Here is a 15733-nt window from a genome sequence, read left to right as displayed (position 1 = left end):
CGCAGGGAATGGCTTCCCACTGCCAGAGGGCAGGGATGGATGGGATATTGGGAAGGAATTCCTGGCTGTGAGGGTGGGGAGGCCCTGGCACAGGTTGTCCAGAGAAGCTGTGGCTGCCCCTGGATCCCTGTAAGTGTCCATGGTCAGGTTGGACATTGGGGCTTGGAGCAGCCTGGGATGGTGGAAGGTGTCCCTGCCCATGGCAGGGGGTGGAACAATGTGATATTTAAGATCCCTTCCAAAGTAAACATTCTGGGATTCTGTTGTTACACATACACAAATATATATATACATACATACATACATATATACACACACACATAAAATACATGCATACCAGATACACATAAAATTACATACATATATATATATATATAAAACCACATATACATACCTAGACATACAGAGATACACATTTATACACACACCCCATTAGAACCCCAAATCACCCTGCGGGTCCCCGGGCCCCCCCCGCCCCTTCCCACCCGAGGGGACCCCACGCGCAGGAGGTGCCACCAGAGGGCACCGCGCCCCCATTTTTGGGCGCCGCTTCCCAGAATGCAGCGAGCAGGGCCGGGGGCTCCGCGGGTTCCGCACGCCGGGCTGCGGCCGCAGGGACAGCGCGGAGCTCCGCGGGGCAGCGCAGCCCCTCCGCCAGGTAAGCGCTGCGCTCCCCGGGACACTTCGGGCGGCAGGATATGATTTAATTTAATTTTATTTTATGTTATGCTATGTTATTGGATTTATTTTCTGTTATTTTTTAATTTTTAGTTTATTGGTTTAGCTTTTATTCTCATTATTTTTCCCCCCCCCCATTTATTTTAATATTTCATTTCTTTATTTTATTCTACTTTATAATCACTCCCCGCCGCACAGGAGGGATACCCCGGACTCAGCTCGGGAGCAGCACCAGCCCCTCCCGGGATGGTTCCCGGTTGGAGGGGACCCATCCTCCTCCTCCTCCTCCTTTCCCCTCCCTATCCCGGGCTGGAGATGCCCCTGGGGCTTGGCATGTCCCTGGGGCTGGGGGTTTTTCCAGTGGGATGAACCCTGGCTGAGCTGGCAGCTGCTTTCTTGGGGGAGGTGGGGTGGGTGGGTTTTCATCCAGGTCCCCAAAGTTCGGGGAAACTCGTGTCGGTGGCCCTGGGGTGGCACCGGCTCCTCTCCTGCTGCGCCGGGATGGTGCAACATAAATTAGGTTTCATGTGACGGCTGCGTTGAAACAGCGGGCGGGGGTTCCTCTGCCCCCGGTGAAAGTTGTGTTCGAGTTTGGCAATTTGGGCCATGGGGAATGCAAGGAAAATTGGAGGCTTTGGAAGGGCTTCTGTGCCACAGGGAGAAATCCCTGCAGGGAGGGAGAGCCGGGAATGGTCGGAGAGGAGGCGAGCGGCCCCCGAGAGCAGAGGAATGGCTTTGGCTTTCCTTAAAGAGGCATCTCGGCAGCCCCGGTGTAGTGGTGCCTCTCATCGTTCAGCTATGGCTGCGTTAACTCCGTGTCTGGGATGTGAACCAGGAGAGTGTGGGCAGAGCAAAAGGACTTGGAGAAGTCAGGATGCTCTGGTCTTGGTTCCTTGCTCGGGTCCCCCTTGGTGTCCTGGATCTGGGTGCTCAGTACTCACCATCTCTCTCGAATTGTTTTTTGAGTTGGTTAAAAACCTGGTTTGCACAAAAGCCCCCAGCCAGAGCAGCATTAAAGAAATTTTTCCTAAGCCAGGGAGAGAAGTTGGACCCGGGCTAAAGCAAATAAACTTGTATTTCATCATGCTGGAAGCTGGGTTTCTTTGTGTTCCACTCTGGTCTGGGCAGTCTGGGCTCCCTACAGCCACAGATGTTTCCCCGTCCAACCTGCACCTTCAAACGTGTCTCAGTGGCCGAGCGAAGAAACTTCTGCTCCTTCGTGCAAACCTCGCTCCCTGCAGAGGCTGCTCTGTGCTCTGCCTCCCTCGGGCTTTTCTCTGGGCGTCTCTCCCCTCGGTTGCTGCAGGAAGGGGCTTTGCAGGGTTTCTGCTCCAGCTCAGCACCAGGCTGAGATGCTGCAGACGTGGAAAGTGTGAGCATGGCTGACCTGGCAGCGCTGTGCGCCAGCCGGAGCCGTGCGCTCTGCCCGGGGATGCGTGCCGGCTCCGCGGCCAGCGCTGCTCAGCGGGAGGGAAAGGATGCTGCAAAGGAGGACAAACGCCGTTACTTTTATCTCTGGTAAAAGCTAAAGGTGCTGAAGTGTTTCTCTGCCCATCCCCACTGCTGCAGACCTGGCCAGGTCTGGGAGCTGGAGCCCAGCTGTCCCAGTGATCATGGGAATGTGCCTGTCCAAAGCAGGAGCTCAGGGCTCAGGGGATTTCAGGGGTGGAGGTGCTGGTGCATATCATTGATATGAGACTCTAAATGGTCCCAGAGAAACCTTGAGCAAGAGCTTTCTCCCTGCTGGAAGAGCCTGTGCAGCCTCAGGGATGCAGGATGGGTGCAGGAGTGATGAGGAGATGCAGCCCGGTGCCATCAAATACCAGAGATGGGAAAAATGGGGTATTAGCAGGAGAAAAAATAAAAATCAAATGATGTCTTGTGCCCTGATGTGCTCTTTCAAAATAAATAAGGGGGGATGCAAGCCTGTTGATCCCATAGCCTGAGGGGCCCTGTGGCTCCTCTGCAGCACTGCCAGCACAGAATCTGCTGGTGAGACATAAAATCACTGTAGTTCATTACATGTGTTCCATCTTCTTATAAGAAAACAGATGAAATGTAGGTGCCAATGTCTCAAGTGCACGCGAAATGCTGCTACATCAGGAGAGAGGGAAGATTTTGACACGCTGAACTGGTTCCATCCATTAGTCATAATATTTCCAGCACGCCACACGTGCACTCACATTTTCATATTAATGGTTGCATGGGAAGCAAACTCAGAGGTGATGCAAGGGAACGTGGAGAAATCCAGGTGCGTTTTTCCTCTGCAGAACCCTTTGTTCTCCAAGAGGGACCTCCAGCTTCAGTCCATTTGTGGCTGGCGTAGGTGATGCTTTCATTTCTCTGATACATTTTTGGCCTCTTTATACCAGTCTTCGTGCTTTGGAAGGAGGGAGGATGGAAATGTTGCAATTCCTGTTGAAGAGTTTGACATTTTGTAGCAGATAAAGCCAAATGCAGACAGTTGCTTTGATCTGGCTCCTTTTTGCTGAGTTTAAGGGAAGGCAGGATGGGATTCAGGCTGGAGGTGGAGAAAGAAGGTGGTGCATACACCCCTCATGTCACGGTGACATCCAGCTCTGGTGTTTTCAGCAGACGTACATCTCTGGGAACAGACTCTTTCCAACTGGTTTGGTGCCCAGAAACTTGAATCAGTCGTATCCAGCAAAAATAAGAAGGTGAGGGAACATCTGCTCTCATGTAATTTGGTCTCTGGGGATCCCAAAAAGGATTTTGTGATTGTTGGGTGAGTTGGAATTGAAGGTTCACAACTGCTTCCTTAATTTCTTTTATTTCTCTGTCTCCCTTGGGAATGAGGAAAAGGTTTCCAGTCCCACGCCAGAGTTTGTGTTTATTATATCTCTAGTTGGTCTCTGGTGGGTCCTGGAAGCAGATGCCTGGAAATGGTCAAGCAGAAGCTTTCATGATCCCTGTAGCAGGACCAGGAAAGGTCCTGGTGGCCCTTCAAATGCTTGAGGAGTGATGGGCACTGGGGCTGTCGGATGGATGTTCACATCTGCTGACTGCTCCCAGCCAGGGATGGCTCTTTCCAGATGTGCCGTTTCTTGGATTTCTTCCCCAAGCATCCACTGGATTTTCCCAGGGAAGAGGTACTGGGATGTCCAGTTGCAGAAGGAGAAGGAGCTGCTCTCTGGGCTGTGTGTCACCTCCCTGCCCTTTCTGTACTCCCTTGGAAAAAACAGAGAGTTTTCTATGGAATGTGGCCCAGGGATGCTTTTTCCTTCAGAATGGGTCTGAACTTGTCCACTTCAGCTGCAAAACCTTCAGCTGCTTGCATGGGCCACTCTTTAAAAACAAAGGCACTTAAAAAACTATTCTTTTCCCAAAAAATATCTTTGGTGGCTGGGACTGCCACTGAGTTGCATTCCTGGTGGTTAAATGATGGCTTTGTTCCTATTAGTTAATAAGGCAATGATTATGATAGGAAATTAACAGGAAATTGTTAAACTAATTAATTCAATTAATAGGAAATGCTAACAAGCATTTGCCCTTCTCTGGGGCTGCCAGTGGATGATTTCTGTACAAACCTGTGTCAGCTCCAGATGCCAGAGCAGAGGCTTCACTGGGGACCCAGTTTGGACATGTGGCTCCTCAAGGGGACCATTTGCTGGCCAGCCAAGTGGCCGGTGCGACCAGGGGAGCATCCAGCTCTCAGTAGGAGCTGGCAGCAAAGCCACACTTGCTTTCGACTCATCTGGCTGGGAGGTGGGAGCATGTCCTGGTGCCAAATGAGGAGAAACTCCTTGTTTCTGAAACACAGCAGAAGGAGGAATCGCTCCCAGCGATGTAGAGGGGCTGGAAGGAGGCAAAAAGGGTGAAGAAAATCACTCCTCCACTCTGATGCATCTCCAGCGTGGCCTTAGGAATGGATCCACCTTCAGATGGAATTGGAATGGTAAAAAATCAGCCGTTCCTGGCTGCCTTGAGTGCCACTGCCCTCATGTGCTGTGGTCCTGTCCCAGACTTCCATTGAGTCCTGGCTCTGGCCTTTGTTTGCCAATCTGAGATTTTTCCAACCAAAAATCAGAGAACTCTGAAAATTTCAAACAAAAGCCCAAGCAATTCTTTCTCTTGCAGCTTTCATTTCACAGTTCACCTTTCTTTCTGGCAGTAATTCCTGCTGGGGCTTCTGGCTTCCTAGAGAAAGGGTAAAAAAAAAAAGAAAAAAGAAAGCAGGCATTTAATAATAGATCAAAAATGAGATTATGCAGTAAGTCAGCCCTCCCCTTCCCAAAATGCAACCAAAGAAATTGCACATCACCTTGAAAAAAGAAAGGAAAACAGTGTAGATCAAACCTGATGTTAAGTATGGATGAGGTATTTATATTTTATTTAATGGCTGTCTGCTGTCCTAGAACAGCCGCCCTCCCCTGATTTTTGGTTTGTGATTAATTAAAGAGTGGAGATGAACTGGGATGGGGAAAATTCAGTGGAGCTCCCAATGGGAATGCAGGGGGGCACAGGTTGGCTGCTTGGCACACCTGGAGACAGGCACACCTGGTGGTGGTTGTAGTAGCTCCCAAAAACCAAGAGGCTCAGTGAGAGGCTCCTTGTTGACCATCTGCAATGACTGGACTAGTTCTGTCCATGTGTGGTGGAGCAGTGGGGTCACCGAGGGAAGGGAACCCGAGGGGCTTTGTGCCAAATGAGTGGGTGCCAGCAGAAGTGCCGTGATGGAGGGAAGAGGTGATTATTAGTCATGGGTAATTAGTCACCAGCCAGGGCGCCCCGGGAAGCTGGGCAAGCCGCAGCCTGGGCCAGCGCTCAGCCAAGGCTTGACGAGACACGACTTCCCTGGAAAGGAGGCTTAGCCCTGGCGCTGGGCATTGAGGCTGTCAACCCTGGGCCTGTTCTTGTTTGCTGTAAATCATCTGGCTCTTTCAGCTTTTGGGTTTGGTGGGGCCATTGCCACAGGCCAGGTGGGAAGGTGGGAGTTGGAATTGGCATGGTCTTGGCCGCCTCAGCAGCCTGTGGGGCATTTCTCCTCCTGGCTCATCCCAAAGTTCTCCAGAGCCAGCGTGGACGCTGTGTATGCCAAGTGCATGGGCTCCAGTGAGCCAGGCTGGGAGGAGGTGCTAGGGGAAAGCTCTTGCTCTTGGACAGTGTCTCCAGCAGAGCACCTTCAGCCTCACCCTCCTGAGGTCCTGTTTACACCCTTGAGGAATGAAATACCAAGAGGGACATGAGGCATAGAGAGTTGTCTCCCATGTTATCCTTGTCCACCATGGATAACCCAGCCTGGGTCATTCCATGGGGATGAAGACCCACACAAGGCCATGTTGGAGGGGCTTGGAGCAACCTGGTCTAGCGAAAGGTGTCCTTGCCCACAGCAGGGTGTTAAAACAAGATGAACTTTAAGTTCCCTTCTAACACAAGCCACTATAGGATTGTATGATTCTATAACATGCAGCTGCAGGTCTTTTTCTTGCTAAATCACCCACTTTTAAGCACAGAAGGTGTCAAAGCCCCTCTTGCTTTGTGAGAAGAGGCTGAGCAGCTATATCCATCGCAGCTGTGGGCAGGAAGGCAGGGCAGGAAGAGAACAAGAGCAGCAATCCCGTGCTGGCTCTGGCACGTGGGGCTGTGAATGTTCACCAATGGCTGCCAGAGCACCAGATGAGGCAGAAGTTGCTGGAAATCACCATTCCCATCCTCTAAGCACCCTTGAAGGTGTTCATTTATCTTCTTTGCCACCTTTCAACTTTCTACTTGTAGAGCTGGAGGAGAATCTGTTTCATTATCTGCTGGGTTGCTGCTCTTCTTGTTTATTCCCCAGAAGGAAGAAAATTAGATGTATCAGAGCTGAAACTTAAATAAATCCAGACTTTGGAAACAACCACATGGAGTTAGAATGAGCCTCAACAAGAAAATGTTTGTCTTCCACCTTTTTCTGAGACTGGCTGGGAGTAAAGCGCAGGGAGAAGACGGGGCAAGGTTTAGTTTCTTTTAATTTCAAATATATTCCGAAAGCGGAGCAGTTGGAATTTCTTTTTTTTCCTTGAAGTTGCTTTGCCAAGTCTGGGTGGAGAAAACCAGCTGAAAGCCTTGCCTTGGTGGATGTGGGATGGAGGCAGGAACACATTTATTTTCTTTATTTACCTATTTTTACCAGTGAGGCCCTGAGGCAAACAGCAAAGCCGTGGCCGTGTTGCTGCCTGCGTGCAGGCAACAAGAGCACTTTTCCCTCCCAATCCCTTTTCCCAGCACCAACAAGATCAGCACCAAAGATACGCAATTGAGTCAGCAATGCAGATGCCATCAAATGTCTGCTTTATTCCAGAGCATGAATCAGAGCAGTGTCAGAGACTCATATCCTGCATCTCCTGATAAGAGTGCAGTTACCTCTGAGGGAACGAAACATGGTGAAATCCCTTTATCCCACCTCTTACAAGCATCTATAACTCACTGGTACCAGCAGTGCTTATTTTAATGCAACTTTTGCTGTAGCACGTGCAGACTGTTATTTTTTTTAAATCCCACATCCTGGAGCCAGAAGATGTTGTGGGTTTATTTTCTATTTGCATTATGTGTGACCAGCATGTCTATATGCACATGTATACACATATGACTATATAAATATCAGTGTTTTTTGGAGCACAAGCTGTTTGTGTTAAGCCCTGTTAGACCAGTAAGAGCAGCGTGTGCCATCAGTCCAGGTGCTGGTTGCTCACTCTACATGTTTTTCCAATGTATCCTATTCTTGGAAAAAAGAGATTAACTTCATTTGACTCTCCAGCCATGCTTTTAACTCCAAAACCATCTTAATTTCTGGGCTTAAACTCTTTCCCTTTCAGTTTGCTGTGGGAATCACATGCAGAAGTGAAACTCTCTATTTCCAGAATTTCTCTGCTTCTCCCTTGCAGGACTTTTCCATGCCCAGCTCTGTGACAGGCCACAGCCAGCTCAGTGACAGTTTCCTGCTGTTGTTCCACGGGGACAGCTTCTGGCTCCCTCTGCAAGGGTTACGTGTGGCCACTGGCTTCTGCCTCACTTGCCTCTTTTCTCCCTTTTCCAGGGCACCAGCTGTGTCCTGTTCCTGCTGCAGTCCCCATTCTGCACTTGGTCTGAAAAGCCTCAGTGGGATGGAAGGAGGCTTGCAGTAGTGCAGTTTATATCCCCTAAAACCAGATACAACAGTGAAATTTTGCTAAAATCTGTCTATATTGCCCACAAGGGACGTGTGGAGCTGTTTAAAAGACATTTTTGCCACTGGTGGTGGTGGTGGTGGTGGTGGTGGTGGAGGCAGAGAAGGACAATTTTCACCTCAGATTCCTCTTTTGAGGGGCTTGTTTGTTCCTTGGGGTTTTTCTACTCCAGAGACTACAGAAGTTGAAGGGATAAAAAGCACTTCTGTGGTTTCCCATCAGTAGATTTGAGGGAAAATTAGTTCAAATCCACCACCTTGAGCTACATCATAAATCTCACTGCAGAAATACGGAGCCTAGACATTAATAATTAGGAGCTTGCACAATAAAGGACTGGAATATTTCACAAATGACACACCAACTTTCGATCCAGCTGATGCTGTGCAGAGATCTGTGTGAAAGTTCTGTGCAGCCAAGGTGCAGAAGTTTTTGCTCCCATTTTTGCCTCTTGAAGAAGAAAATGGGAAGGAAAAATCAGGTTGCATCTCCAAAGTGTTCACTAAAGCTCAAGCACAGGAGTTTGAAGGCTCCCCCTATTAGAAAATGTTTGTATGTGCCGAAAGAAAATGATGCCAATTAATAGTTATCCTTTCCCTCTTCCCACGTCTTGAAATCACTCCAGTTCAGCCAAGCTGCTTCCTATCAAACTTTCACACAAAAAAGAAAGAATCTGCTGGGCTGTGACTGAACACGAGCAATGTCACTCCCCAGGGGTCTGTGTCCCTGAGGTTTGACGACTGCAGGAAAAGGGCTGTGGGCCGTGAGATGACAAATGGAACTCCACAGTTGCTTGTTCATGCTCCAGCAAAGCTTTGTTTTGGGTGTAGATATTTCCCAGCCATGAGGCTGAAATCTCAGCAGCTCTTGTATGAATATTCTTCACCTTTTTTCTTGACGCAGTTTGAAGTAATTGGAGGGCTGGTGATATTTTGAACAATTTATCCACCTAGGAAATTATGACCTTGGATTTATTCAATCAAATATTATCAAGATTAAGAGTGAAAATAGCTGAGCTTGTCAGTCACAAGGAATTGTGTTGCAGCCTGGGCTCAAATCCATCACCTGAAAGCAGGAGACTCTGGCAGGATATTCTTTATTCATCAGCAAGAGGCATCACAGCAAGATCATTTAACTGTAATTCATCAATTTATCAGGCTACTCAATTAAGTGGGGGCTGGAGAGAGGATAAAGGGAATGATTGTCTGTTGTAATGAATCTTTGACCACCTGAGGACTTTCCTTGCTCCTTGCTCTTTTGTGTTTCATGTTGCCTTGAAGGCCTTGTTAAAAGGAAAACATCACAATGGTGGTGAAAAGAGAGGCTTAAAGAATTAAAAGGATTGATGAGATAGAGCTTTTGCTCTACCTGGGTTGTCACTGACCTGGGCCTGACAACCATAATCTGAAGAAATTCTGGAGAATTTCAGGTGGATTTATGGAAGAAAATTACTGAAGTAAAACTTTGTGCAGCCTGGAGTAAAGGGATGAACTTTTAGGTCCATCTCAGCTCTGTTCTTTCTTTGCCTGTGGTGCAACCCCAGTCTAATTGGCGAAGCAGTTTGGGAGTGTGGTGCAGCCTCTGACTCTGCTCTGAGTGCTCCTGTCTGGCTTCAGCTGCCCCGGGACCGTGGCAGTGTCATTCTAGTGCTGGCTGATGCCAAGAAGCTGGGCTGGGGGGTTTCTTTATCAGTGTGGTATTTTAGACATTTGGCAGTTCCCAAGTTCATCCAAATACTGATTTTTCTGCGTGCTTACACCTAAATCTTTAAGTTGTTTTGCTGCTTGGGATCTCTGCTCAGATCCATGACACAATAACCAACATCTGTGTTGTCGTCTTACAAAATGAGCCTCAATCTCACCCAATCACCCCGTATGTTTGTGCCACCCCAACAACTTCTGAACCTGCCAGCCTGTTTCATGCAAGCCTGACAAAGAGACACTGGGCTGAAGGGTAATGAAGGTTGCATAAGTTCATGAAAAACAGGCAGTGAGGCATGAGGGATAGCCCGGGTACTCACAGAGCCTCGGGGAGGGGTGTAGTGCCAGCTTGCGCCAGCTTGTGTGAGTGGATACCAGACAGTGCCCAGGAGGGAGGGAGATCTTCCAGCTGTTCCATGGGATCTATCAACGGGAGCCAGAGCGGGGGCCCTTTGCTGCCCTGGTAGACCTCAGGCCCGTGGATGCCCATCTCTATTTGCAATAAAACTGGTTTTCAGTTTAAATGCAGTGGCAGTTTGGGCAAATGTAGCCCGCAGTGAGGTGTAGCTGCTTGTCTGCTTTCTGCAGAAACACAGCAAAAGGCTTGAGCAAGTCCAAGCTCTCCAGATCAGGAAGCATTTCCTTCTGCCTGGGTTTCTCACATGTCCTGTTGTTTTCTTTCAACAAAAGCAAGAGAAAGGGAGAATTCATTTGAATTTGATGCTAAAATACCTTCAAGAAGATGAAGCGGAAGGAACTGTTAGAAAGAGGGATAGGTGGAGATTAAAAACACTTTCTTTCTCTCGTTGTCCCTTGCATACACATTATACATATACGTAGCCTGATCTTGTGCTCTGCAGGAAAATAAATTGTAAAGGAGACAATACAAATCAAGGTGAAAGGGGAAAAAAAAAGAGGATGAGTCAGGTCTGCTCTGCTTATCTGAACCGAGGGGGAGCCTGCCTGGTGCTCCTGACAAGGAGCAGGAAAGATAAAGCATTGGGTTGATGACAGGTTATGAGATAGACTTCGAGGGCTATGAAAATTGCTGGTAGGTACTTGAATGGCTCTGACTGCACAGAGTGAATTGGAGTTGAGTCGCAACAATTTCCTAAAGCTGTGCAGATTAACATAAAAATACCAAGGAAGTCCAATCTTTGAATTTTTATCTGCTTCAGCTCTAGAGTCAAATAGGGGCATTACAGAAGTGCCATCCATTTGAATTGATTGTCGCTGCAGCTTTTGTGAAGGCTGCATCTGGGTTTATTGATAATGTTGTTGAGGTGCTTAGAAACACAAGTGTGTTGGGTTTATTTTCCCTTTAGTAACTTATTCTTGTTTCTGGCATTTTGTTAAGATATTTTTTAGTTCTGGTCTCCCCTGGAGATCTCCGCTGAGCTGAGCATTGGTAACAGAGATGCTCTGTGCATCTTTTCTCCAAGAGTTTGCCACAAAGCTGAATCTGTTTGTAAATTTTAAAGTAATTTTATTTGCTGGAGGAAAAACTGAGATGAAGAAGAGAATCTAGGAATTGTGATTTACCAGCCTTCTAGTGAGGAGGCTTTGCTAGGTGTTTTTTTTTTTCTTGGTTAAACCACATCAGCTGAAGTGCAAGTTTAGTGGCCAAAACTTCCTGTTGATCTCCATTGTACCATCGCTTCACCCATTTTGCTTCCTCTGCTGCTCCCTGCCTGCACAGAGAAGATATAAAATCAGTTTCACACACATTAGAGAAGTAACTTTATATGTGAAGTTTCAGGATTGGGGACAAGTGTTTTAGGTGGTAGATGTGTCCTGCTGTCGCGGAAACACAAAGGAAATTCCTCCTACTGAAGGGGCTGTGTCACTGGGAGCCTTGAATTTCAGCCTTGTGCTCCTCTGGTTTAAAAAATTGCTTTTTAGGAGCTGTGGCCAATGACTTCACCATTTTGCCTTTGTTCTCATCTTTATAAACAGTTCCTGCACCTAAGGAGGTGGTTGTGAGAATTAGTCATTGGGTTTAGAGCTCTTTGAAGATGGCAAGTGGTGTATAACAGTTCAGTGTTTATTAATGCCATGGCTTAATATGATGAGAATGTTTCACAGCTGAGCTCAGCCACGCCGGGATGGAGCCCAGCAAGTTGCAGTGGGCTTTGCTTCACTGATGTCTCCCAGGTGTGCCAGCTGTGCCACCGCCTTACCTGGCCCATCACACCTAACCCGTGGGCTGCAGCAGGGAGCCTTCCCTCTCCACACTCCCCCAGCAGGTTCTGCTTCCACTGGCCTCCTGCCACAGCACACGCCAAGTTTAAATCTGGTTCTGTGTTTTTGGCTTTGTTCCTTTGAAATGTTTTCAATTTTCTTGGCTTCAGCTGATCCCAGTGGCATCTTTTTATGATGCACTTTATTCTACTGCTTCTAGTGCAATTACACTCCTAAAGTTCAGCCTATTTTTAATTACCAAAAAAAAAAAAAAAGGCAGAGCATAGTATTGTTCTGTCACTGGTGGGAGAAAGGGAGGATTTTTCTTCCTCTTTAAATTTGATTGAATTTAAATCTTGACATACGTAGTGGTTTTAGTGAAACTTTGCTGTAATAGGAAGGGCAGATGGTTGTTTGCTCTTGCACTCTTGCGAGCCGACACTGGTATTCATTAAACACAAGCATTGCCATATATTGGAGGATCTCAGAGTGCTTCAGGACTGGTGAATGAAGAAGGCTTGGACAATGTCATTACTTTCTCTCCTTTCCTCTCTGATGAGGAAGCTGAAGCAATTTTGTAAGGCTGGTACTGAGGTAATGTTTGCTGGGGACAATTGCTGATCTGCAGCAGTGGATGTGCAGAGCTGGGTCAAACCCTGCCCACACCAGCTGGAGTGATCCCCATGTTTATTCTCCAGTTTGCTCCTCTCGCTGAGCTCTGTCTGGCTGCACTTGCACCAGGAGAAGCTTTGCTGCCTGTGGCCAGTGGGATTTCAGACTTCTGTGGTGGTGTCAGCCTGTTTCTGCAGTTCCTGTGTGGGCATGGATTTATGGGGAGGGAGAGGAGGGATGGGAGGAGGACAGTGGCTGTGCTTGGGTTGTGTGAGTGCCCTCTCCTTCACAGGTGGGTGAAAGAAAATGATTTAATTTAATTCAAATTTAATGAAGTTGTTTTTGCCACTTTTCATTTTACTTGTGCATCAGCTCTTCTTTTGCATGAGAATAGAAATTAATTTTGTTTCAAGTTCTGGAAACCTGAAGACATGCTGAATAGATAGAAATTTGTTCTATTTATAGGTTGCAGAATTTCTTTGTACAATAAAGCAGTTTGTTTTAATTTAAGCTATGCATTCAGCACATTTAGCTTAATTTTATTTAACTATGAGTTTGACATGTCTTTTTCATTGTTTTTTAAATTTGTGACATAAACCCTAAGTACAATGAAAAAGTCAGACTAGTCATTAAGAAACTTCATTTACCATTTTTAACATCAAATGTGTCGACTTGCATGGTTTATTAATTTTTACAGATGCCCAACTGTAAAAATAGGACAGCTTTGCAGTTCAGGCAAAGGCCTGGTTTATGGAGAAATATGCCTTTGTTGTTCTCCACCAGCAAAAACCAGCCTTTCATTAAGGAAAAAAAAAAAACAAACAAAAAAATGCAAAGCAAGAGAGTTTAAATCAATCAGAATTGAAGTATTTTGCTCCTGTTTTGCATCAATAAATCCTGTATTAAAGGCAGAAAAGGCAGGATGGTTGAAAAAGGATTGGCAGGCAAGTTAGCAATAGTGTTCCTCATGGACTGGTCCCAAGCCTGGTCTTAATCAAGGTACTGACTAATGATAGAGCAGAAATTAATGGGATTTGGAGGTGTCATCAAAAGAGAAAAAACAGGAGATCCTAGGAGAAGAATGACTGACTATAGGACTATTTGTCTGTAAGCAAATGTGAGTTCTTATAATGCAAACTCTGATAGAAAGCTGGGGGTTCTGTGTGGGAATTGGAATGTATTAATCAACCACAGGATAATTCTGATGTCTTGATGATAAAGATACATTCTGGGATCACATTTGTCAACTGAATTATTCCCACTGGTGACAAGGAAATGCAAATGCCACTGCAACAGGTTTTAGTGAGGCATTGCTTGAAATGCATTCTGCATTCCTTGTCCACAGGAGAAAGATTGATTCCAGCTGGAAAAGGTGCAGGGGAGGGCATCTGCTAGAAATGATCTGGATAGCAGGGAATCTGGTTCCCAAAATGATTAAAGGAAGCTGGATGGTCAGGTGGTGACAAAAAAAAGGCAGAGAAAAATTAGATTCTTTCTCGATAAATACACTGGTGTAAATACCAGAGAGGGAGAAGAGTAATTGAAGTTAAATGACAATTCTGGCACAAGAACAAAATACTCTGAAAAAGTTTAGTCTGGAAAAGAGCAGAACAGCTTCAAACCAAGGGAGGTGCTGGAAAAGCCTTCTAATGGGAGTTGTATAAAGGGCTAAAAACCTGATTACTGTGAAGATGGAGCCTGATAAATGTATTAATGGGATTATGCAATGTGGTTGGCTTCAGTATTAAGGGATCAGACTCTGGATTTCCTGTCCCACGCTTTTGCAAATACACTTAAGGATCTTGCAGGTAACAAACAAAAAAGGAAGGTTTACATTTTAAGAAATATTTTCATTATGATTCAGGTTGGAGTGGGTTGCTCTGTTTGTAATGCACTAATAACTGAACTGGGTGAACTGTGGAAAGGAGGAAGTACCTTCTGAGCTGGGAAAAAGCAGCAGCTGCCACCTGCTTCCTTATTTTAGTGGTTGGCTTTGGCAGCAGGGCTGTGCTGCTTAGATATCTATTTTTTAAAATTTAAAGCCTTTTGTACAGTAAAGTTAGGCCTTGAAATAGATTGTGCTCAAAATGCTGACAATTATTTATTGTTATTTATCATTGGTAAAATGCTTTTTAAAAAACCTGCAGCACTTAAGCCATGCAAGTGTTTATTATCGATCCCGGCATTCTCGTTATCGATCCCCGTTTTCCCCATTTACAAACAGTCCCCAGATTTCTGGTTGCTTTGCTAGAATCCCAATAAATAAGACCAAGTGCTTTTTTATCAGAAGGCCATGGTTATTTTATCAAAGATGAGTGCCAGGCTATTTTAGCATGGTGTAACTTTGATTTCATGGGCACTTTGTGCTCAGTATTTCCATGCTTTTTATGTTTTGGTTCAGCCTCAGTTCTCCAGCCTTGTCTGTCATTGAGAGATGAGCCTTCCCCATCCTCCATCCTTAAGCAAGGATATTCTGCCTGGAGGTCTCCATGATTCCAGAGGGACACTGGAAGTAGGGGATGACTGTGGTTACAGGACAACTTCAGGTGCACTTTCAAACGTGGCTGTGGGATGTCAGAGCTCACCCTCCCTTCACCCCCACACTCTCTTCACTCAACAGCAGCATCTCTGTTCAGACAGGGGGCTTGACCCTGACTATCTCCAATCTCCAGTGTGTTCTCCTCGCTTCCTACTTGTGCTTCTTATTCACATTCTCTATTCAGGATGCAAAGGCAGATGGTTTCTCTTTTTTGGTTTCAAGGTCTTAGTGGAGCCTTTCAGCCATTCAGCCTCTCAAACTAGTTCGCTTAATTACCTCAACTTTTTGAAACTGAAAACCTTCCAGACCTGCTTTTATTTTGCTTAAACTGAGTTAATTTGTGGCAAATAGGCTTGAATTGAGTGATCACAAGCAGCTTTTATTACAGCATCCTCACTATTTGCCAGAAGTCTCCTGCAGAATCACCTCTCATTTGCTCAGTGCCTGTTTTGTTCAGAGGTCTGTTGGCTCTTACATCCCGGATTTACAGGGCCCCACTGTTGGTATTTGTTCTTCCTTCTAGACCTGGAATTTAAGACTCCCTTATCAGCCAGCTCCTCAGAGTATTTCTTTTTCTCTCTAGTCATTTTTAAAAGCTCTCTGCACACATCCAAACCCAACGGTGGGGTCTCCAGTGGACCTCCAGCGCAGTCCCAGCAGACAGCCTTTTACAGCCTTTTCCCAAAGTGACTCTAATCCAGAAAGATCGTTTTATGCCTGCTATCGCTTTGGATTTTTAGCAGACACAGATGATTCACTCAGCTCACAGAAAGAACCGTGGAACAATGTCCCAAAAGATTATTTAAATGGAGTTTTGGGAGTGCATTTGGGGTGACCATGGGTAGTGTGCAGGCTCAAGG

The 15733-nt window shown here is 46.3% G+C and overlaps 1 protein-coding gene across 1 annotated transcript in view; it reads left to right on the top strand.

Annotated features, from left to right (window-relative positions):
- The first annotated feature begins 573 nt into the window (after nt 1-573).
- Nucleotides 574-15733, top strand: part of EXTL3 (exostosin like glycosyltransferase 3) — a 135930-nt gene continuing 120770 nt past the window's right edge. The window contains exon 1 of the mRNA XM_039568156.1: nt 574-658. The gene's annotated coding sequence lies outside the window, so the exon portion shown is untranslated. The remainder of the gene's footprint in view (nt 659-15733) is intronic.

The sequence above is a fragment of the Corvus cornix genome, chromosome 3, assembly GCF_000738735.6.
Source record: "Corvus cornix cornix isolate S_Up_H32 chromosome 3, ASM73873v5, whole genome shotgun sequence".
In the NCBI taxonomy this organism is placed as follows: domain Eukaryota; kingdom Metazoa; phylum Chordata; class Aves; order Passeriformes; family Corvidae; genus Corvus; species Corvus cornix.
This window is presented reverse-complemented; position numbering and strand designations above follow the sequence as displayed.